At 41.9% G+C, this 25,095-nt stretch overlaps 1 protein-coding gene across 3 annotated transcripts in view; it reads left to right on the top strand.

The window, feature by feature from the left end:
* Positions 1 to 25,095, top strand: part of LOC126284341 (lysocardiolipin acyltransferase 1-like) — a 297,024-nt gene that overhangs the window by 58,814 nt on the left and 213,115 nt on the right. The window contains exon 1 of one of the 3 annotated variants that reach the window (XM_049983193.1): positions 20,380 to 20,492. The exons of the other annotated variants lie outside the window; for them this stretch is intronic. The gene's annotated coding sequence lies outside the window, so the exon portion shown is untranslated. Of the gene's footprint in view, positions 1 to 20,379; positions 20,493 to 25,095 lie in introns of those variants that run through there. 3 annotated transcript variants of the gene reach the window in all.

Here is a 25,095-nt window from a genome sequence, read left to right as displayed (position 1 = left end):
CCGTACGGTCGTACTTTCGACAATTAAGTGTATATGTGGTAGCGAACCAAATACTTTTTGGCTTTCTCACGGCCTTCTCTGAATCCACCATTCAGGCTGCAAAACTTGGTGACTGCATTATCACAGAGGTCACATATGTTCCTGATTTTTTGTGCTCTGCAACTTGAAATTCGTTTCAGGCGCGTGGATCCTCCCAACGATGCTATTTTCGCTTAAAAATGTCGTGTAAACTACAGTAAGGGTGTTGTTTTGTTCGGTATTCCATAGATTGAGAGAATATCCTGAATGAACACACTATGGAGCTACTTCGCATATGAGATATTTGTCATTAAAGAAAAGGACGGCCAACGAGCTGTAGTTCGTAAAAATGCTAAGCATCACAGCGTGACAGTAAAGAGACGAAATATTATTTTAATGTGCGCCTATACCAAGACCCGCTCCAGCGTTTAAATATTCTAAATACTCATTATGACCCGCTGGGCGCAGATATCTAAAATCATTGCCGCACCGCTTGATAGCAAGAAGCTGCGAAACAGAAAAAAAGAACAATCTTTTGTTAAGAAATATTCCAGAGACTTCATTATCACTTGTACTTTTGCTCGCCGACTTGTTAAGACGTACTATATAGTATTGCTACAAGTTGTATTTTTATTTTGTGTAATAACTTTGTGAAACGACGAACAAACATTTCGGTAACTCGGGTGTGGATACAATGTACTTACGCACACGCAAGGACCTTTAATTTTAAGAAGTAACGGACTAACAAAGCAGCGATTATTGGACTTCACTATGTACAAAAGAAATATCAGATGTAAATCATGCATTTATTGTGTATTTGTCAATGTCCAGAAGTTCAAAGGCAATGTGTTCAAAATATATTAATATTTTACGATGCAGTAATTTTCTTCTTATTCTTTTCTTTCACTAACCAAAAATGGTATTCAAATTGTATATGAGTTTTGTTACAGGTTCACTCTTTATCGCAGTGTCTCGTTTGTATTTGGAAGACCACTAATGCCTTCAACTTTCGATCTGTTGATCTTTCTCTTACGAAATTCCACCAATTTGCCTTCATTCCATTTTTATATTCAAATAGGTCCCTTAGGTATTTTCATCGAAGATTCTGATTGCGTGAAGGCAATCCGGGTCGAAAGGTCAATTATTCGCGTAATCAATCCGTACGTCTCCTGAACACAACCGAGAACCGACGCGTCGGTGATCAATTAATAATCTTTCTCTCTTTTAAAGTCGTACTAAAAAACGGCCACACAGGATAGCCGTAAGTACGCAATCTAGCGTTAGGTTGCATTTTGTCAGTAAATATTACCAACCAACAGTTACAGGAAGTTCGTAACGCCAGAAACACTATTTCTTTTAATTAATTAACGTAGACAGATGTTGATCTGACTAGAAAATCGTCTTTAGATGTAGTGCTGCCAGGTCCAGTTCGTGAGTAGTGGTAAGAATATAACGTAAAACTACGCAAGTAATACAGAGAATCCAACGGAAAAGGTTACGTTACGTGACATGTGCACAATCCGATGCCTTTACGTCAGTCACCCTCTACCTGTTGCCATTGAGTCTTAGTTAAAGCCGAGAGTCCTGGATATTGTTATTTTTTAAATGAGCACATTACATATGATGAAAAAAGTAGTGGGATATCTCCCAATAAACAGCACAAGCAACTTTGGCGCTGACGTGTAAACGAAAATGACCTCTCAAAACAGACGGGAATCAGTGCAGGAATAATACGCCAGAGGCGTTGCAGTAGACGCACTTGTCTCGTCCAGTCAGCTGAGACAAGAAAGTCGATCGTGTGGAAGGAGCTTAAGTCAGCTGACTAGTCGTCCGATCGGTCCGTGTGCAGCGGGGAGGGAGGGGGAGGGAGGGGGAGGGAGGGGGAGGGAGGGGGAGGGAGGGGGAGGGAGGCCGCGGGGAGGGGGGGGTGAGGCCGAGGGCCGTACACGCTGGTGGGGCTTCCCCCACGTGACGTCAGCGCCTTTCAAACCCCAATACGCCTGCAGGCATCCACGGACGATTCAGCGTCCCAGTAAAACGAGATAGAACTTTAGAAGGCAGACCACGAGGTCAGTCTTGGCTGACACTCCGCGACAACGACAGCAAGGTACTTCCTGCCATGCGCGCCTCTGTGACTGGTAGAGTGTGTGTGTTGTTATAGGATACCGTGAGCTGACATCACTTCTCCCTTGCGTTATGCAATGACAGCCGAGTTGTTTCCAGAGGTGATACTTGCACCCGTCCTAAGCAATTCTAGTTTTCAACTTTATCGTATTTTTAGGTACCTTGTGTTCTAGTTACTCACTGCAGATGCTGTACCCTATCAGTTTGGGTGAGACCAGCTTATCGAGTGACAGAAGGCTCGTCAACCAACCAATCCACTGTTTTTTAAGCCGTCACTATTGTATCAAGTGAGCCACCTATATCAGGCATTCCTGGGTAATAACAAATCAACAAAGTGTATTGGTACGAATAGAGGACCATTCTACAAAGCAATAAAGTCCTAGTCGCTGACACAGCCATATATGTACAGTCGCAGCGTGATCTCTCACAGCCTATTCTACAACATCGTAAATACAACAAACACATAACATCTTAATACCACGAATTACCATTACACTTGCTAATAAAACATTTTAAGTACTGCTTTGTCATATGATAATGAGATAATGAGACACAGCAAAGGACTTGGAAGAGCAGTTGAACGGAATGGACAGTGTCTTGAAAGGAGGATATAAGATGAACATCAACAAAAGCAAAACGAGGATCATGGAATGTAGTCGAATAAAGTCGGGTGATGCTGAAGGAATTAGATTAGGAAATGAGACACTTAAAGTAGTAAAGGAGTTTTGCTGTTTGGGGAGCAAAATAACTGATGATGGTCGAAGTAGAGAGGATATAAAATGTAGACTGGTAATGGTAAGCGTTTCTGAAGAAGAGAATTTTGTTAACATCGAGTATAGATTAAGGGTCAGGAAGTCGTTTCTGAAAGTATTTGTATGGAGCGTAGCCATGTACGGAAGTGAAACATGGACGATAACTAGTTTGAACAAGAAGAGAATAGAAGCTTTCGAAATGTGGTGCTACAGAAGAATGCTGAACATTAGATGGGTAGATCACATAACTAATGAGTTGTTGAATAGGATTGGGGAGAAGAGAAGTTTGTGGCACAACTTGACTAGAGGAAGGGATCGATTGGTAGGACACGTTCTGAGGCATCAAGGGATCAATTTAGGATTGGAGGGCAGCGTGGAGGGTAAATATCGTGGAGGGAGACCAAGAGATGAATACACTAAGCAGATTCAGGATGTAGGTTGCAGTAGGTACTGGGAGATAAAGAAGCTTGCACAGGATAGAATGGCATGGAGAGCTGCATCGAACCAGTCTCAAGACTGAAGACCACAACAACAACAACAACGACGACGAAATGAAACGAAATTAGATCCGTAATGCAGCTTACATTTCACACTGTGGCAATACAATGTGCTAGATAACTACAGAACAAACAGAATGTACAAAATAGCAGAATCACACCAACTGTTAATGTTGCTGCTTGTTACGTATGCTCCACGTTTCAAATAATTGTATGGACAACACGAGTAAAGTTTTCACTCTTCTAATTTTTCGGATCCAATGTATTAGTTTGGTGCATAAGTTGAAGCTTTCGTTTTGCAGGCTTGTATTCTGGTTGCTACGGGTTTATTTATCCATTGTCATTTGTCGTTGACTGTTACTATCCGTGTTTACATATTGTCATCATGTTATTTGGAGACAGTGAGTGGTGTCGCGGACGGTAGGAAATGTCAAGTGGAGAAATCGGAATATTTCTGACAAATGTTTGAGTTCAACAGAGGCGTGACAGTTAAGCAGAAACATTTGCGCCGTCTGTGGGGATAATGCCATTGGACTGATCACGGCAATAAAATAGTTCTCTCCCTTTAAGGAGAATCGTTTTGACATTAGTGACTTTCCAAGTTCGGGAAGACCTTCGAGATTTGAACGCAGTAATCTAGAAAGATCTACGTCAGTGAACTCGAGAACTGGCAAACGTGATAAACTGTGACCATTCCACCGTCGTGCTACATGTTCACGAAATGGGCGAGGTTCAAAAGTCGAGTGTACGGGTACCGCATGCTCTAAAGTCTAAACGAAAATCACAAAAATCAGCGGGTGGCTGCATGTGTATCTCTGCTTGCTCATCACCAGTTGGCTCGTGATTAGCACCGAGCATTCCTATCCTGTATCGTTACTGGCGACGACAAATGGTGTCTTTATGCTAACGCAAGAAAAATAAAGGTATGGTCGAGCCTAAAAAACAAAAAAAAACAAAAACAAAAAGCACCAGCATCTTCTCGTACAAGACTTGCACCCATTCACAATAAAAAGACAGTGATGTGTACGTGGTGGAACATGGACGGCGTGTTGTACTGAATTGCTTCCCCGAGGTGTAGCTGTCACTGCTAGCATTTATTGTCAACAACTGAGACGTTTCGCAGACACAATCCAAGAACAATGACCAGCTAGAATGCTACTGAATGATAAAGTACGCCTACATTCCACTAGACTCACATAATACTGACTGCGTTGGGTTATGAAGTTATCCCGCATCCACCTCACTTGATCTTGCCCCCCAGGTTTACAACTTTTCCGCTCATTGTCTAACAACCATCAAGGAAAATACGCCCCGACATGGCTAGACGAGTTCTCGCCTCAAAACCATGTAACTTCTACATTCACGGAATCGAAGCCGGCCGAAGTGGCCGATCGGTTCTAGGCGCTTCAGTCCAGAACAGCGCTGCTGTTGCGGTCGCAGGTTCGAATCCTGCCTCGGGCATGGATGTGTGTGATGTCGTTAGGTTAGTTAGGTTTAAGTAGTTCTAAGTTCTAGGGGACTGATGACCTCAGATAGTAAGTCCCATAGTATTCAGAGCCATTTGAACCATTTTGAACGGAATCGAAAAGTTCCCCAGCGTTGGAAAACTTGTAAAAAATGAAGGAGAATATATTTTCCACGACTAAAGTGTCTGCTATTATGTCTGTTGTGTTTATTAAACTCATGGAAAGACGGTACGAAATAATCACCAATAGCTTGCTGAAAGATTCCGTCGTACATCTGTCGCTGTGCTGCGCATATTAGCGATTTCACTAACAGTTCTACATATAATTACGGCACAAGAACCAGTTTGGACTTACGTTTACCAAGGAGAGACAATCAAAAAGCTGAAACAACATTTCCTGTCAGGGAATAAAACTGTAATAAACTGCCCCGGAAATAAAAAATATTACTACAATACGTCTAAGAGGCTGCTATAGTAGACTTCATAAATAACACATAGGTCTACTACATAACTGAAGATTGCTTGGAGAACTCTGAGAAGGGGTTGATAACGAAGCGGCTGTTAAATTACAATGCACTGTACTCAATACAGTATCACAATGTAAATTTTTAACAGGTTTATCATGTGCTTGGGTTTCTAGTGCATGATGGTAAAGCCTTGTGATTCTCACTTATCACGGAGGGTGGGGATGCCGATTCAGTTTTCCAGGCGGACTGAAGGGGGCACAAGGAGACATGCGTGCGGCGTAGTAACATCTTTAAATGCCCGGAGTGACCAGTAGGTGCCAGGAGGTGTGCACTGATAGTGTAGAGAGATGTGGAGACACAGTGCAAAGCTATTTTTTCAAATTATAAATTATCTTGTGCAATTTGTTTATGGCCAAAAGCGCGTTGTACAATGGAGACCAATCGAGTGAGGCAGCACAGTCGTTACTGATTTCAAACTGGGGAGGATATTATCTGACTTCTGTTTCCTGTGGCTTTTCTTACTCATTTTACACAAATGCTGGGATCGTTCCCGCAGCAAGGCAGCGTCCAAGTACCTGTCCTGTCCTCAGAAAAGTGTACGTATTGCATGTGAAGCTATACTTGAGCTATTTATTTTCATTTGACACGTCCCCTTAGAAAAATATGAATGACTGTGCTGGTAAACCCCTTACGTTATTTGATTTTCAAACAGCTGAGCAAAACTGAACGTACTCAGACATTTCTCTCTTTACCTATTCTGATTATCACTAAACTGACATACAATATTTTTAGCACAACGCAATCTGACTTTCTATAGCCCCACAAAATAATGGCCCTGATTAACAATATCCTGTACATTTCATTAATCACTTACCTCACAAGAATCTTCGTTAGTCGAACTACTGCAATACAACTAGCGCCAATACTGCCAGCTAAATAAAGGATTTTAAGTACTGAAGGCACTAGCTTCTGATAGGCACAGTTAGCAAAACTCTGGCATCTCTCTTCCCACATCCACCACTGCTGGCGGATCACCTCCAACTGCGCAACGCTACGCGCTTTTCACATCCAACTGCCCAACACTACACAAACGAAATGCCAACAATGAGTCCAATCAGCCACAGACTGCACACAGCACAATCAGTGATTTTCATACAGAGCGCTACATAGCGTTACCAACACAGTCACATTGTACACTGGCGGGAAATAATCGCAACATCAAAAATTAATTAATATAGAGTAACAAAATTTCGGAAATATACTGATCTAGGTAACATATTTAAGTCGATAACATTGTGTAAGACCGCAAGTTAATGTAAGCGCTAGATAAGCCACTGGAAATTTGAAATGCTGGTTGTTGTGAACATAGTTCCGCGTAGTCAGCGCGTACACAACTTTCCCACTAGAGCGCGCCCCACTAAGCACAACAGTGCAGGCGCAGCGCTCGTCTGTCTCCGCACTACGAGATGGTGCTGCCTTAGAGACGGACCAAATTGTGCTTCCGCTGATCCGCGTATTAATATATAACGCAGCCAATGAGAGTGCCGCTAATGAAGAACCTTTTCTCCTCGTGGATGACCCTCGCACAGTGATACCTGAATGCGCGAGGTATTATAATGAGGGTACAGACCTCCGATTAGTCAGTCTGCATTTGTCTGCACCAGTCTGCATTAGTCTGTACCAGTCTATAGTCAAGTTTCAGTCTGCACCTAAGAAGATTATCATATTCATGTACATAGTCATGAAGATAAATGTATAGACACTTTGTCAAGTATTAGAGATATGTGAGAATAAGATTAACGTACCAAGACCAAAGGAACTTCAGATTGTCAACTGTAAATAGCATCCAGAATCAAGTTACGTAAGGTTTAGACTTGTTATTATTTTAATCAATATGTGTGAAAATTAATGAAGTTCTGTTTAAAGTTTCTCACCGTCAGTCTGCTACTGTAAGCGCGCAAGTGGCATTTCTATCGTCCGACTGACACTCGCCTACTTCGTTAGAGCGACAAGTCAAATAATCTGACGGTGTGTGTACCGAAGGTCTTACAGTACACACACCACACTGGTACATTAATAATTGATGTAACCGTCAGAATGTTGAATGCAATCGTGCAAACGTGCATGGATTGTGTTGTACAGGTGCCGGGTGTCAGTTTCTGGGGTGGGGTTCCGTGCCTGCCGCACTTGGTCTGTCAATAGAGAGACATTATCATTGTTTGTTGATGACACTGGAGTTGCCGTCCGATGATGTTGCATATGTGCTGGACTGGAGACAGATCCGGTGATCGAGCAGGTCTAGGCAACATGTTGACACTCTTTACATCATGTTGGGTCGCAACAAAGCTATGTGAGCAAGCGTTATCCTGCCATAGAACTCCCCCCCCCCCCCCCCCCCCCGGAAATGCTGTTCATGAATGGAAGCACATCAGGTCGAATCAGCAGACTGACGAACAAATTTGCAGTGGTGGCGCGTGGGATAACCACGTGAGTGCTCCTGGTGTCATAGCTCCAGGTGTAGGTCCAGTGTGCCTAGCGTACAGTCAGGTTGGATGCACGCTTTCCGCTGGCCTCCTCCTAACCGACACAAAGGCCACCGCTGGCACCGAGGCAGAACCAGCTGTCACCGGGAAACAACAGTCCTCCACCTGTCCCTCCAACGAGCTGTCGGTGGCCACCACTGTAACTCGCAAATGGCGGGGGCTGGGGTCAGTGAAACGCACGCTAGAGGGTGTCTGTCTCGGAGTTGTCCTTGAAGTAGACGATTTCTAACAGAGAGATGTGTCACTGTGGTGCCAACTGTGCTCAAATTGCTGCTGCAGATACAGCACGATGCGTCACAGCCGTACGCCACTCATGTGGCCGTCCGGAGCCCGGTCTTCTTGTGTCCATACATTCCCGTGACCACTGCTGCCAGCAGTCACGTACAGTGGCTACATTCATCTACATACATAGTCCGCAATCTACCATACGGTGTTTGGCGGAGGATACCTCATACCACTAGCATCTCCCCTGTTCCACTCCCAAACAGAACGAGGGAAAAATGACTGCCTATATGCCTCTGTATGAGCCCTAACCTTTTATCTTTGTGGTCTTTCCGCGAAATGTAAGTTGGCGGCAGTAAAATTGTACTGCAGTCAGCCTCAAATGCTGGTTCTCTAAATTTCCTCAGTAGTGATTCACGAAAAGAACGTCTCCTTTTCTCCAAAGACTCCCACCCGAGTTCCTGAAGCATTTCCGTAACACTCGCGTGATGATCAAACCTACCAGTAACAAATCTAGCAGCCCGCCTCTGAACTGCTTCTATGTCCTCCATCAATCCGACTGATAGGGATCCGAAAAGCTCGAGCAGTACTCAAGAATAGGTCGTATTAGTACTTTATAAGCGGTCTCCTTTACAGATGAACCACATCTTCCCAAAATTCTACCAATGAACCGGCGACGACTATCCGCCTTCCCCACAACTGTCGTTACATGCTTGTCCCACTTCATATCGCTCTGCAATGTTACGCCCAAATATTTAATCGACGTGACTGTGTCAAGCGCTACACAACTAACGCAGTATTCAAACATTAGAGGATTATTTTTCCTATTCATCTGCATTAATTTACATTTATCTATATTTAGAGCTAGCTGCCATTCTTTACACCAACCACAAATCCTGTCCAAGTCATCTTGTATCCTGCTACAGTCACAACGACGACACCTTCCCGTACACCACAGCATCATCAGCAAACAGTCCCACATTGCTATCCACGCTATCCAAAAGATCATTTATGCAGATAGAAAACAACAGCGAACCTACCACACTTCTCTGGGGCACTCCAGATGATACCCTCACCTCCGATGAACACTTACCATCGAGGACAACGAACTGGGTTCTATTACATAATAAGTCTTCGAGACACTCACATACTTGGGAACCAATCCCATATGCTCGTGCCGTAGTTAAGAGTCTGCAGTGGGGCACCGAATCAAACGCTTTCCGGAAGTCAAGGAATATGGCATCCGTCTGATACCCTACATCCATGGTTCGCAAGATGTTGTTGTGTGGACTTCAGTCCTGAGCCTGGTTTGATGCAGCTCTCCATGCTACTCTATCCTGTGCAAGCTTCTTCATCTCCCAGTACCTATTGCAACCTACATCCTTCTGAATCTTAGTGTATTCATCTCTTGGTCTCCCTCTACGATTTTTACCCTCCACGCTGCCCTCCAATCCTAAATTGATCCCTTGATGCCTCAGAACGTGTCCTACCAATTGATCCCTTCCTCTAGTCAAGTTGTGCCACAAACTTCTCTTCTCCCCAATCCTATTCAACAACTCATTAGTTATGTGATCTACCCATCTAATGTTCAGCATTCTTCTGTAGCACCACATTTCGAAAGCTTCTATTCTCTTCTTGTTCAAACTAGTTATCGTCCATGTTTCACTTCCGTACATGGCTACGCTCCATACAAATACTTTCAGAAACGGCTTCCTGACCCTTAATCTATACTCGATTTTAACAAATTTCTCTTCTTCAGAAACGCTTTCCTTGCCATTACCAGACTACATTTTGTATCCTCTCTACTTCGACCAGCACCAGTTATTTTGCTCCCCAAATAGCAAAACTCCTTTACTACTTTAAGTGTCGTATTTCCTAATCTAATTCCCTCGGCGTCACCCGACTTAAACCGACTACATTCCATTATCCTCATTTTGCTTTTGTTGATGTTCATCTTATATTCTCCTTTCAAGACACTGTCCATTTCGTTCAACTGCTCTTCTAAGCCCTTTGCTGTTTCTGACATAATTTCAATGTCATCGGCGAACCTCCATGGATTTTAATACCTACTCGGAATTTTTCTTTGTTTCCTTTAGTGCTTGCTCAATATACAGATTGAATAACATCCGGGAGAGGCTAAAACCCTGTCACACTCTCTTCGCAACCAATGCTTCCCTTTCATGCCCCTCGACTCTTATAACTGCCATCTGGTCTGTACAAATTGTAAATAGCCTTTCGTTCCCTGTATTTTACCCCTGCCACCTTCAGAATTTGAAAGAGAGTATTCCAGTCAGCATTGTCAAATGCTTTCTCTAAGTCTACAAATGCTAGGAACGTAGGTTTGCTTTTCCTTAATCTTTCTTCTAAGATAAGTCTTTAGAGTCAGTACGGCCTCACGTGTTCCAATATTTCTACGGAATCCAAACTGATCTTTCCCAAGGTCGGCTTCTACCAGTTTTTCCATTCGCCTGTAAAGAATTCACTTTAGTATTTTGCATCCGTGACTTGTTAAACTGATAGTTCGGTAATTTTCACATCTGTCATCACCTGCTTTCTTTGGGATTGGAATTATTATATTCTTCTTGACGTCTGACGGTATTTCGCCTGTCTCATACATCTTTCTCACCAGATGGTAGAGTTTTGTCAGGACTGGCTCTCCCAAAGCTGTCAGTAGTTCTAATGGAATGTTGTCTACTCCCGGGACGTTGTTTCGACTCAGGTCTTTCAGTGCTCTGTCAAACTCTTCACGCAGTATCGTATCTCCCATTTCATCTTCCTCTACATCCTCTTCCATTTCCATAATATTGTTTTCAAGTACATTGCCCTTGTATAGACACTCTATATACTCCCTCCACCTTTCTACTTTCCCTTCTTTGCTTAGAACTGGGTTTCCATCTGAGCTCTTGATATTCATACAAGTGGTTCTCTTTTCTCCAAAGGTCCCTTTAATTTTCCTGTAGGCAGTATCTATATTACCCCTAGTGAGATAAGCCTCTACATCCTTACATTTGTCCTCTAGCCACCCCTATTAGCCTTTTTTCACTTGCTGTCGATCTCATTTGAGACGTCTGTATTCCTTTTTGCCTGTTTCATTTACTGCATTTTTATATTTTCTCCTTTCATCGATTAAATTCAATATTTCTTCTGTTACCCAAGGATTTCTACAAGCCGTCGTCTTTTTACCTACTAGATCCTCTGCTGCCTTCACTACCTTATCTCTCAAAGCTAACCATTCTTCTTCTACTGTATTTCTTTCCCACATTCCTGTCAATTGTTCCCTTATGCTCTTCCTGAAACTCTGTACAACCTCTGGTTCTTTCAGTTTATCCAGGTCCCATCTCCTTAAATTCCCACCATTTTGCAGTTTCTTCAGTTTTAATCTACAAGTCATAACCAATAGATTGTGGTCAGAGTCCACATCTGCCCCTGTAAATGTCTTACAATTTAAAACCTATCTGATACCTTTTAGTATCTCCGGGATTCTTCCATGTATACAACCATCTTTTATGATTCTTGAACCAAGTGTTAGCTATGATTAAGTTGTGGTCTGTGCCAAATTCTATCAGGCGGCATCCTCTTTCATTTCTTAGCCCCAATCCATGTTCATCCACTATGTTTCCTTTTCTCCCTTTTCCTACTACCGAATTACAGTCACCCATGACTATTAAATTTTCGTCTCCCTTCACTATCTGAATAATTTCTTTTATTTCATCATACATTTCTTCAATTTCTTCATCATCTGCAGAGCTAGTTGGCATATAAACTATTCTACTGTAGTAGGTGTGGGCACGTGAAAAATGGCGAGTTGCGTTTCGCAGGAGGGATGCTTTCTAAAGCCGTGCTGATGCATGGACAGCAACTTCTCTGTCTCAAGGACATTCATTATATTCGAACTGAGAATATGTTCTAGAATCCTGCAACAAACCGATGTTAAGGATATTGGTCTGTAACTTTGAGGAACTGTCCTTCTACCCTTCTTATATACAGGCGTCACCTGCGCTTTTTTCCAGTCGCTCGGGACTTGAAGTTGGGCAAGAGATTCGCTAAGTAAGGAACCAATGCAGAGCACTCTCTGTAAAACCGAATTGGAATCCCATGAGGACCTGGCGATTTGTTTATTTTCAACCCATTCAGCTGCTTCACAGCCCCAGGGATGTCTGTCACTATGCGCTTCACTTCCTGCCGAGTCGTTCAGAAATGTCGGAGAAGGAACGTCCGGCTTCTCGTGGTCCTATCATACGAGCCTGTTCAAACTCAGTGAGGTGCTGATTATGGAGTCCTTGTCGCCTTAAAGGCATTCTTCACTAATGACAAACGACGTCCAGTTTTAAAGGTAACTAACGCGCAAGACCGTTACAGCGTGTATTTAAAACAAACATGATTTGCATTCTCATAGTGGCGCTAGTAGCGAACCCACCATCTTTCAGATGTAGAAACACGCCTGCCAACTTTCGTTTATGTTGCACAACTCCTTGGTGTTGCAACTTTTTTGCGTCAGTCTTTTACGACGACATATCCAGTCTCCGGATTTCGTCTCGTCCAAGGAGACGCCCCTTCAACAATGCATGCTCGTTTAGGGACAGGCGTCGCGCGAGTTATGTTGCGCCACGTAAGTAATACTCGATTGGTTAATGAGGATACGCTTAGCGGCGAACTCAACGTCACTTGACTTCACAGCCACATTTAAGACGGAGACTTCACACGGGCCACCAGCCTCGCTTTGATCCGGGCGACGGGGTTCAACTTGTCACTGTTTCAAGGCTTTGTAGCAATCAAACTTCTTTCAGGAAGATTTCGAGATTCGACTACTAGAGTGGACAATTAGACACCGCTAGCCGTCAATATATCGCCTTGCAAGTTGTGCGGAAATCTCCAAAAGGTTAAACAGCGTAAACAATTCAAAGCGACACTCGCCTTAAAATAAAACCCTAAATTTCACGCGGTAACAAATGACATTTATTAGCTTCAATTAACCCTAAAAGAATGTGTCTTATATCGAACACCACCTTCAGCCAGCTAATACCGGGTGGTGAATTTAATGTGCACCTACTCACAGAGGTCTACTGTGGGCTATAATTATCATAGGGTACCCAAACTTCTAATGCGCCAGTGTGGAACCGATTAAAGTTGAAAGAGTTCCAATTTTGGCCACCAGGTCCAAACTTGGCGCTGTGAACGCAGACGTACAGAATGTTTCCATAAGTAATGGACTAGGCACGGAATGTGAGCAGAAAAGGTCAAACAAATTATATTTATCGACGCCTGTAAGCAGCTAATGGTCTGTATTTCATTGTAATTTCATTCAAAAGACATTATGTTGATTTTATTATTAAGCGCCGCTTACACTGTTTGTTCAATACGAGCACTGGAGACGTCGACGAGATGTAGTACAGCGCCAGATTTGAATCTGATGGCCAAAATTGGAGCTAAATTATTCCCAGTGAAATTTAGTTCTGCATTAACGGATCGGCATATGTAACAAGATGTTTTGACCTGCGATAACTACAGCCCACACTGGATGTCCGTGCAGATTCACCTTTAATTATAACAACCTGGCAGTTTCACTGTTCGATACCAAACCTACTCCAAACAATCACGTACACACGCATACGACGCCACAATGCTCGCCTCTAAAATCGGAAACGACTGAACAGAATTCCGCATTCAGATCTACATCTACAACATTACACCCCTATTCTCCTATTCACAATTAAGTGCCTGGAAAAGGGTTCATCGAACCACCTTGAAAGTATTTCTCTACCGTTCCGCTCTCGGAGTGCGGGTAAGACGAACTCTTAAATCATACCATGCGAGCTCTGATTTCTCTTATTTTATTGTCGTAATCATTTTTCCAAATGTAGATGGGCACCAACGAAATATTTTCGCACCCGGAGGAGAAAGCTGGAGAGGAGATACTGCTGCAACGACAGACGCCTTTGTTGTAATCATTGCTACGCCACTTTGCGTGTCATATCCAAAGGACTCTCTCCCCTGTTTCGTTATAAATTGAAGAGTTAAAGAAACTCGTACAGGCCCTCCTGCTTAATATCGTAGGGCCCCGCCACCACGCTGAAGTACCGCTAACTGCGAGTTAGCCCGTAGGAAACGAGTTTCTGCATAAGCCAGACACGAAAACATGCGTAGCAAATATGTATGATTAACAGGTTTTAGGAGTCAGGAACATATATAGTAAGTCATCTGGACGGAGTGAAACAGAATTTTTATTTTCCCACTTGGAATAAAGTAAGAGATTGGGGCATACAAAATTTCATACAAATATTTTAGTTTCAGACGAAAAATGTATACTGTGTTTCGCTAACGGTAATGCAAACAAAGGTTCTTTTGATTGTTAAAATGTCTTAAAGCAGAGGTTCCCAAATGTTTTTGTCCTGGCCCGGTTTTTTTTTGCCTTCTCTTCATGTACCACTAAAATTTTTTCACTATACAGTGGAACGTTTGAAAAATTTGCCGTTAGTTCTTCTCCTGCCTTTCCACATTGATGCTAAAACTTGCGAGAATACAGTCTTTCGCACAGAGAAGATACATTACTGAAGTGTGCGAGCTCGTAAACGTTGTCAGCCCTACGGCGTTTCCCCTTCTCCCTCGCAGCCTGCCCAGGTGAACTTTTTTAAAAAAAGTTATTTGGCATTACAGAGACTTATTTTGATATACAATACTGGTAAGTAGCAAAGAATATGAAATTAAATTCAACTTATTATTGTAACAACACTTTGCCAGGCAGCTACAGTGCAAAAATTGTCAGATCTAATCACGTTAGCAACAATGAGAAAATATGAACAGCTGGCACGGTTAACATTTCTAACGATGCCGCCAGGACCCCAATAGCACTTACAGGAGGCAAATAGGCCAAGTTCTCGTGTGTCTGATAATGAAGCAAATTAAGACACTTTCTAAAGTCTTCACAGTATACAATGTATTTCGAGCGTCAACTTTCTACAATAAAATGATAATTACATTTTCACATTTATATTACCTTAGGTTTTCCTCTATTAGTGACAACTATGTAACTGTATTTTTATCTATGAACTCCAAATTCTGTTCAAAAGACGTTTTCTTTTTCCTTAGAACTGGTTCAACTTCCAATCGGTTTATAGGCCTATTTATTTTCTTCAGGAACATCAATATTGATAACCCTGATTCACACTTACATAACGAATCTAAAGGCATTAGAAATTTCAGCACTTGTTCTGCTAAAGCGGGTTCTCTTGAGAACAAGATGTCCAAAAACCTGTCACACGACACACAATTAACGAGTCAACATTTGAATCCGACAAATTACAGGATTCTAAATTGACTGAAAATAGGTTTCTTATCCGCGTTCGTTTGCTGTTGATTGATGGAAATTATTATTTCAGATTAGTGTCCACTGTCCAGTCCCAGCAAATGCTCCTGCTGTATCGTGCGGGAATGAACCTACGTTGCACTCTCTTTGAACTTCTCTTATCTCAGTGTTAGGCCAAACCCAGTACGATCGTCAGTAAAGTAGTTTCTTAACGACGCGCAATTTCATTATTTACTAAAATGAGTACAACTTCTGTGTAACATACAGTCATATGTTTCCCTTCATAAACCAAATTTTTAAAATTAACTCACTATTACTAAAATTTGATCATTTAATAACTTACGTAACTACACTGTCAATTACAACAAGGAGATGTTTGTGCGACCCGGCATTTTATTTTCGTGTCCCGGAGTCAGAGCCGGCCAGAGTGGCGTGCGGTTCTAGGCGCTTCAGTCTGGAACTGCTTGACCGCTGCGGTCGCAGGTTCGACTCGTGCCTCTGGCATGGATGTGTGTGATGTCCTTAGGTTAGTTAGGTTTAAGTAGTTCTAAGTTCTAGGGGACTGATGACCACAGATGTTAAGTCCTATAGTGCTCAGAGCCATTTGAACCATTTTTGAACCGGAGTCAGGTCGCGACCCTTAGGTTGGGGATCGCTGTCTTAAAGCATTCTTCCACGCAAATACTTTATGTTTCTTCATAAATTGGACAAAAAAACCACGAGATAACTGGTAAAAGGCGATTAGCGGTTAGGTCATTCAGTAAGTGCACAGACATACACAACCCATCTGGAGAATGTACTTTCTCCTTCAGCTCCATTTCTTTAAGGTGTAAGACGAAATTATTGCGTATCTGAGCTGAACTTTCCACCCTTTACTTCAACACTGAGTTAATTCCTAGGCTCTATTTTCTCGTCAATAATTGGTTTAAAAAAAAATTCGGAGACAGATGGACTACAACTGAGTTGACGAATCAGACTGTATGAACCGTTTAACATGGATTCTGGGAGCAGTTCACTCATTTTGGCCGTGGCTATCAACGTGTTAAAAAGATCTAAATTAAAGTCTTCGAGAATGTATGTTTATCTTATACGACTGACCAATGATGATAATTTCTGTCTTTTGAAGTTGCTCTTTTCAGCACTTACAAAGCAGAAAAAAATTAAGAAATCAAACATGTATATTTAACAGAACTATTTTTTTACACACAAATAATAAATAAACAAAAAGGCAGTCTGATAGTCTCCTACGTAGTAACTGTGTTCCTGTAGACATTCATAGATAGTAGACGGATTAAATGAAATTTAAGCAAACAAATCTTCATACACTGTCATTTACTTACTTTTAACACAGGTATCAATTCATAATAAAAAGAGGGAGAACAGACCCCAATGTCCGTTGCACGAAATGTGGAGGAGATTTTTCTGTTTCTCCTGGAGGGAAGTACGACATAGAGTATCACTTGAAAACGGCCAAACACAAGTTGTTAGATACCAGTGCAGCATCTTCGAGAAGTTCTTTCGGCAAGTTGTCCCAAGTGGCCTCGAACTTAAACTAGCTGCAGCGGAAGCCACATGGGCCTTCCATTTAGTGCAGGAGAACCATAGCTTTCGTTCAAGTGACTGTACGTCTTTCGTCCACAAGAAGTGCTTCGAGTCTAAGTTCACTTGTGGCCGTAGAAAATGCGAAGCCATTGTTGTTAACGTGCCTGCTCCACTCAGTCGAGATGAATTGCAGCGAGAAATGTGCACAGTGAAGTGCATTACTATTCTTTCTGATGCATCTAATCATGAAAACACAAAGCTCTTCCTGTACTTGTTCGATATTTCTTGCTTCTTGGAGGCCTATGTGTGAAAATTCTGCCCTATAAGGGCAGCCTGGTGAAACTGCATACGTCGTTGGAAACTATCTGTGTGGTACCATCACAGAATGTAATTTTAATGATAAGGCTGTAGCATTCTGCGGGAACAATGCCAACATAAACTTTGGTGAACGGTATCGAAGAGGAACGAACAATATTTTCCACAAATTAAAGAGCTGGTTTGGTCGTGACATCAATGGTGTAGTATGTGCTGCTCACATAGTTCATAATGCAATGAAGACGGCTGCAGATTGTTTATCAGTCGATCTAGATTGTGTCATTCACAAGATTTATTATTACTTCAAGATATATTCTCTGAGTGTAGAAAGCCTAAAAGAATTTTGTACATTTTTAGTCGTAGAGTACAAACAATTACTTGGATACAGCGGTACCAGATGGTTGGTCTTGATGCCAGCCAATGAGAGAGTTTTACGGCTCTATTGACCACTAAAATCGTTCTTTTTCAGTGAAGAAAACTAACCAACAATACTAAGGAAATTTTTTGAAAGCCATGGTCGGAACTCCTTATGCTTATACATAACCAACCGTCAACTTTTCATGCAACAGTATCGAAGATAGAAGGCTAGCATGTTACATATACAGAGATTGGAGAAGCATGATTTAAGAATCCAGATAATTTTTCCCTTATTTCTCCCTTTCCCTGAAATCTAAGGGGGGAGGGGGGGGGGGGTCCGGCACGACCTCCCTTGGCGTCCTTTACAGGCGCTCATGTTGGTCCCAGCTTCGGCTTCCAAAAATGTGAACTTTACACAAACAACCTGCTCTCGGAACTGTTCATGCCATCGCTAATGCTCCGTGCTGTAGGAGGATCCACATCATACCTTGTATGAAAGTCTCGTTGCACAGTTATCACGGACCCGCACTGCGCGAAACGTGTAACAAAACATTTTTACTAGTACTGAAGTAGGCACCCACTGCTGCTACCAAGCGGGAAGCACGTAAAACTCGAGAGCTTGCTTTCCAATAGTATGTTGTTCACGCACATCTCAAATAACAGAAGTTATGATTTTTTTAAAAATCGAATGATGCACAAGTAGTACGGCGAACTAGTTAGGCGATTTGGGGAAAATGGTGATAAAAGTTTACGCGTGAACGATGTAACGGTGTGTGAGGCTGAGCACGAGCTGGCAGCGGCCATGTGGTCAGCACTGAAGCTCCAGACCGCTGATCGATACCCGCTCGTGTCTTTTCATTAATTTATTCTTTTTCCAGCATTAGGCATATCATTTCGTACGTATTACACGTGAAAGGCAATAAGATGTAAAAACGTGTATATGCTTGAACTTCTATTGAATTTCCAATGTTATTTGGCTGTTTGCCTATTATTGTTACAAGAAACATTATGCGACTTTTATTTTTGTAGGCGCATGGAGAGCTGCATCAAACTAGTCTCCGGACGGAAGACCACAAAACAACAACAACATTTCTGTAGGCAAGTTAAAATCTTTACCAAGCGCCTTTAAACTTGACAGCAAACGAGAAATTGCTTCTCGTGAAGATGCTATTAAAATAATTCAATCATACATCGCCAATTTTCGACACCGATATTTACGAAAATGTTGCATTACGCATGGTTTGCATCTAAATTGTTGGAAGGAAGAGAATTATTTTCAAAATCTCAGCAAGTTTTGTTTTGCCTCAGAAACTCTGAAGGTTCTTATCCATGTGGGCAAACTGTATTCTTTCGACGTAATAGATGCCGTTTTAGTTAGTGTTTTCCGTGTCAGTACGAAAAATATCACCCGGCAACTTGTAATGTCGAAAGCAAATCTGAGGATTAATCGTACAAAAAAAAGTTCAAATGTGTGTGAAATCGTATGGGACTCAACTGCTAAGATCATCAGTCCGCAAGCTTACACACTACTTAACCTAAATTATCCTAAGGGCAAACACAAACACTCACGCCCGAGGGACGAATCGAACCTCCGCCGGGACCAGCCGCACAGTCCATGACTGCAGCGCCTCAGACCGCTCGCCTAATCACTCGCGGCGATTAATCGTACATTACCCACATATTCTGGCATATTCCAACTCACTGTGTTACTGAGTAAAGTTATTTACAGCCTCATTTATCGATGTTTGACTTGGGCTTTCCGAGCCTGTATCTCGTCTTTGAAACCTGTGTCTGCAGATAGAAGCGTCCAGGAACAAAGCATCTCTCGGTACCTTCCCCGGTTGTAGGAAAAAGGGTTTTCGGAAATCACGACGGGCATACATACATTTTCAGGAAAGCTATAGGCATTTATTAGTTTAGTTGTTTCAGGAAACATGTAGGCGTTTAGTAGGTTAGTTGTCGGTAGTTATATTTATAGTATTTGGTGTGACAATGAACATTAAGAAACAACCAATCATTGGAAAGTCAATAAAAAGTTCATAAAAATACACGTGCTTTATCGTCATTTTGCCTTTTGAATGTAACATGTGTGAAAAAGTATGAGCAGTCTTGAAAAATATATATATACATATATTTTGAAACGAATATGGGCAGGATTCGATCGATCGATCCACGTATTACGGATCTTGAACGCGAACCATATGACCGGCGCCCGCTCTTGCAACGCTCGCTCAGGTACATCACTGACGCGTAAAAGTTCTCTTGCGATTTTCCCGAAACCGCCTAAGCAGTACGCTTTCCCACTTGTGCGTTATCTTCTCCTGATGGGCTACTAAAAGCGTACAAAGCTGGTGGTACATCCGTGACCCGAACATTGTGACCTCCCCTTGTGAGGCATTTTGGTTAGCCTCTCCACGTGATGGTGTCACCTCTGTTTCCTTTCGTCTGGCTGCCCTATAACTTCACACACGTGTAGACCCTCCCGTATGTGGCTATTCATCAATACGTCTGACCTAATTTAATCTCTAATGTTATCATAGAATTCCATTCGTCGCGAATGGCATCAATATACAAGACCGAATTTTCATTCTGCAGCGGAGTGTGCGCTGATTGGAAGCTTCCTGGTAGATTACAGCTGTGTCTGTAGCGGGTTACAGCTCTACAGAGCTACCCATGCGCCCTCACAGCTTCACACCCTCCTTGGAAGGTAGGAGAGGGGTGGTGGTGTGAGCGAAGCTGTGAGGACGCGTCGGCAGTCGTCCACGCGTTGCTCACTCGCAGTCGCGGACGAGTTCTCGTCGACAGTGGACGCTTCGTGCTGAGCCTGGTGCTTTGTGGAATTGCTGTCAAGAGTTCTTGGCATACTCGCTGCCGCTCTTCTGGGCTTGTAAGTACTGAATCCTATTATCTAAGCTCCGCTCATGCTCTTTGAAGTAGAGGGTTTTCTGCTTCCCACTAGTTCACCATGGTTGCGTAATCTCTCAGGAACAGTTTCTGCCTGATTACAAAAAAATCATTCCCAGGAGCCATGCTATATACTGTGATGCGGTTTGTTGCAAATGGTAGCTTAAGTCACGAAGTTTTGTACGTTTACACCTCCGCGAGTGCGCCGTTTGTTGCCCACATAACAGTGGTTCCCCAACCTCCCCGAGACCATTACCTCTGACTATAATCAGACGTCAGCTAGTAAAATGACGAAAGATAAATGATACGCTATTTAGTTTTTGTAGATGTCTTACTAATTCACGAACTTATGAGTCAGTGAGACAATCCGTACCGTTTATTTATTTATTTATTTTTTTTTTTTTTTTTACAGAGTGATGACACTACTTCTCTCGCTATCGACATTTGTCTCATCCACACTTTGCACCCCATTTAAAATCAAACAATTTAAGATATGTGTACAATAATTATGTCTCCAGTCTGTAAATTACTTAAGAGCCCGCATCTCATGGTCGTGCGGTAGCGTTCACGCTTCCCGCGCCCGGGTTCGATTCCCGGCGGGGTCATTGATTTTCTCTGCCTCGTGATGGCTGGGTGTTGTGTGTTGTCCTTAGGTTAGTTAGGTTTAAGTAGTTTTAAGTTCTAGGGGACTGATGACCATAGATGTTAAGTCCTATAGTGCTCAGAGCCATTTGAACTTAAGCGTTGGATTCCTTACTTCTGAACTGGCAGAAATTGGAAGACTTTTGAATGCCAATCCCTTGTGTCTCACCGGATTTACTACTACTACTACTACTACTACTAATAATAATAATAATAATAATAATAATAATAATAATAATAACTCAGTGTACGTCATACGGCAGACTACTACGTATTACAAAGTTATTGTTGTGTTCTGCCATCAATTAGTTCATTTACTATTGTGAAACGAATAATGAAGCAATATCTGACCAATTGTGGGAGCTACATACAACCTTGAGAAGTCATTTTCATGAGATATTTAAGCATACATGATTTATGCGTCTCAATTTTACTGTTAGAGAACACATGATACAAAGTATATGTGTAGGTGATGTACTGTGTGAGGAAGATGAAGGTCATACGTTTCTTACACAAACTATAACCCACCACATTTTATCGCAAGTTGATGCTAGTATTTCGCAACAAAATATAGCCTGCTTATTCGTAACTTTTATAATCAGTGTTACAGCCTTATGAAATAGTGATAATAGTAATGCTCATTTAAAAATAATTCAGTTCCACGACTGAAGTAAAATTGGATCCTTTTGTTTTAATCCCTCAGAGAATTTCATTTTTCCTTCTATAGATCTAATTGTCCCCAGGTTGGTATCCACTGCCGTAGAACGTCTCTGTGATACTCAAGTTGTGTCCATGTCTTTGCCAGTGTCTCTTCTGACACCGCCAGAGGCGTATTTACGCCTAGCGGAGTAGGCCGTGGATTGTAAAAATAAATGATTCAAATGGCGCTGAGCACCTAACGAACCTAAGGAAACCACACACATCGATGCCCGAGACAGGATTCGAACCTGCGACCGCAGCGGTCGCGCGATTCCGGATTGTAGCGCCTTGAACCGCTCGGCCACTCCGGCCGGAGTGGATTATACAGGGCGGCGGATTTAAAGGCGTGGCTCATAAGCTGTTATTGTTTTTTTAAATATTTTATTTGCAACTCCTGAAAAGAGACTGCGAACTTCACTCACAATGAACTGGATATGAATAACATTGGCAGCCATCAGCTTAGATTTCATGAACGGACTGCCACGCAACGCAGAAGGACAGGTTCTGTTTTAGTGATGATGTTCCATCGTTACAGTGTGACCATTGAGTTTAGAGTTTATTCAGTCGTTAGGCTAGGGAGGCAAATCACATTGCTCCTAATTAAGCTCTGTGATTCGAGATGCCACAACAAAGGCGTAAGAGTAGTTAGTGTCCACGTTCAACAATGCCCCTTCTAACTTCGAATTCAAATAAAATACCGCCACTCATTTTAGCAGTCGACCGCCTGGCTGGGAGTTCAGTTTAAGTTGGAACTGGAAAGAGTGCAGTTGTTTAGTGTTTAGTTTCTGATTTATGTTTTAGAGTTAATGATAGAGTGACGGTAGGAGAAGATAGGGACGGGAAAACCGAACGGATAAAACCGATACCGGTATTTCTGTTCTGAATAACCGGTACTTTTCGCAAATTGTTTGGCCAGGGTTATAACATGTGTTTTTTTTAATTTTTTGCTAATAACAGGATAAAATTCCGAATTAGCTGTAGCAACATTGCTCAAATTTTTGTTTTTTAAATAAACCTTTTTTTAGAGAATGAGTGGTTTTTAGTCGTAATATTGGCATTGTTTTTACGTATTGCGTTATAATATAAAATAGGAACAGGGCGTAACAATTGGTAGCCCGTTGTTGTTGTTGTTGTTGTTGTGGTCTTCAGTCCTGAGACTGGTTTGATGCAGCTCTCCATGCTACTCTATCCTGTGCAAGCTTCTTCATCTCCCAGTACTTACTGCAACCTACATCCTTCTGGACCTGCTTAGTGTATTCATCTCTTGGTCTCCCTCTACGATTTTTACCCTCCACGCTGCCCTCCAGTACTAAATTGGTGATCCCTTGATGCCTCAGAACATGTCCTACCAACCGATCCCTTCTTCTAGTCAAGATGTGCCACAAACTTCTCCCCAATCCTATTCAATACTTCCTCATTAGTTATGTGATCTACCCATCTAATCTTCATCATTCTTCTGTAGCACCACATTTCGAAAGCTTCTATTCTCTTCCTGTCCGAACTATTTATCGTCCATGTTTCACTTCCATACATTGCTACATTTCATACAAATACTTTCAGAAATGACTTCCTGACACTTAAACCTATACTCGATGTTAACAAATTTCTCTTCTTCAGAAACGCTTTCCTTGCCATTGCCAGTCTACATTTTATATCCTCTCTACTTCGACCATCATCAGTTATTTTGCTCCCCAAATAGCAAAACTCCTTTACTGCTTTAACTGTCTCATTGCCTAATCTAATTCCCTCAGCATCACCAGACTTAGACTACTTTCCATTATCCTCGTTTTGTTCGTTGATGTTCATCTTATATCCTCCTTTCATGACACTGTCCATTCCATTCAACTGCTCTTCCAAGTCCTTTGCTGTCTCTGACAGAATTACAATGTCATCGGCGAACCTCAACGTTTTTATTTCTTCTCTATGGTAGCCCGTTGCTGAGGCAATAATGTACATGTCGTCATGTGGTGTGGCCATTTAGATTGTTTGCCTACATACATGCACTGTGCAAGACTTGCCCCATCTGGTCTATAATTTAGTTTCTCAGTTCTTTCGTCAGACATCAGTTGAATTACAGAATGACACCATCCCTAGTCTGCAAGCATTTTACGAAGTGCGATATCAATGAAGTACAATGCTCCATTTGGTTTAAAAGATAAAAAAACGCGTGCTTGAACCACAACAAACTTGAGACATCATACCAGGACAAAATTTAAAAACAACAATTCACTCATAGTTACGATAAAAATATAAAGTATCTCATATGTTGCCTGTGTCTACATAATAAGCATTTATAAGCTAACAGCCTCTGGAAACGGACCAACATACGAAAGTTAAAAAGTTCTTCAATCTCAGTTTTCACTCTTTCTCACTGACTTCGTAATGCCTAAATAGTGGTATGATATTCGATTACAGCATGATTTTTGAGCATACTTACAAAAAATTAGAATCAATAAGAGAATACTGCTGATTTCTTGTAGTATTCAATCATACCTCATTTTTTGAGAAAAGAAGTGAACGGTGGCCGGACGAAGTGTTCTTTCATTTGCCCATTTAATTTCATATTTTTATTCTATGTATCATGAAACTAAGCAATCAACATTGTATCCTCTTGTTTCGATTTCTGCATTTATTACAAGAAATATACGAATAAAAAACAGAAAATCTGTTATTTCAAAAACCTGTTATTTTGAGCGGTTTTTAAGAGTCTGGTTACTCTGGCGTCGAAGAAAACCGACATAAGTGGAAGCCGATTGTTTCAGTGATAACCGCCATCCATAAGAAACTAGTAAGTGGTTCTCGTGTCAGAAACTCACGCAAGATAAGGCAATAAGTAAAGAGGATATTGTGAGAAAGAGTGCAAAAGTCGAAATGCTGTTTAAAAATCAGACACAGCCAGTTCGAACTCGATTCTAGGAACATCAGATTGTAACAATGTGCGAACGACCACGAAAAGAGTGCAACGTGTGGTTTTTATGAGTCAGGCGTTTCCGATATTAGAAACAATAGCAATGGGGCGGAAACAATGATTTCAGTTGACGTAAATGCATATAAAGCGAATGATGATAGTGATACAGATCATGACGCTCCAGCGAATCAGATAATAAATTAATTCCTTCGCTATCAGATTAACAGGTTAATGTCGCGCGAAATTTCGATTGCGACTTCGTAATTCGTGCAGACAATGTACTAATTTTCCGATGTATATAAATAAAGACATGTTTTTCAGAACGACGAGGAATGCA

The sequence above is a fragment of the Schistocerca gregaria genome, chromosome 8 (assembly GCF_023897955.1).
Source record: "Schistocerca gregaria isolate iqSchGreg1 chromosome 8, iqSchGreg1.2, whole genome shotgun sequence".
In the NCBI taxonomy this organism is placed as follows: Eukaryota; Metazoa; Arthropoda; class Insecta; order Orthoptera; family Acrididae; genus Schistocerca; species Schistocerca gregaria.
The sequence above is the reverse complement of the archived record's forward strand: the minus strand, read 5'-3'. Positions and strand labels throughout refer to the sequence as shown.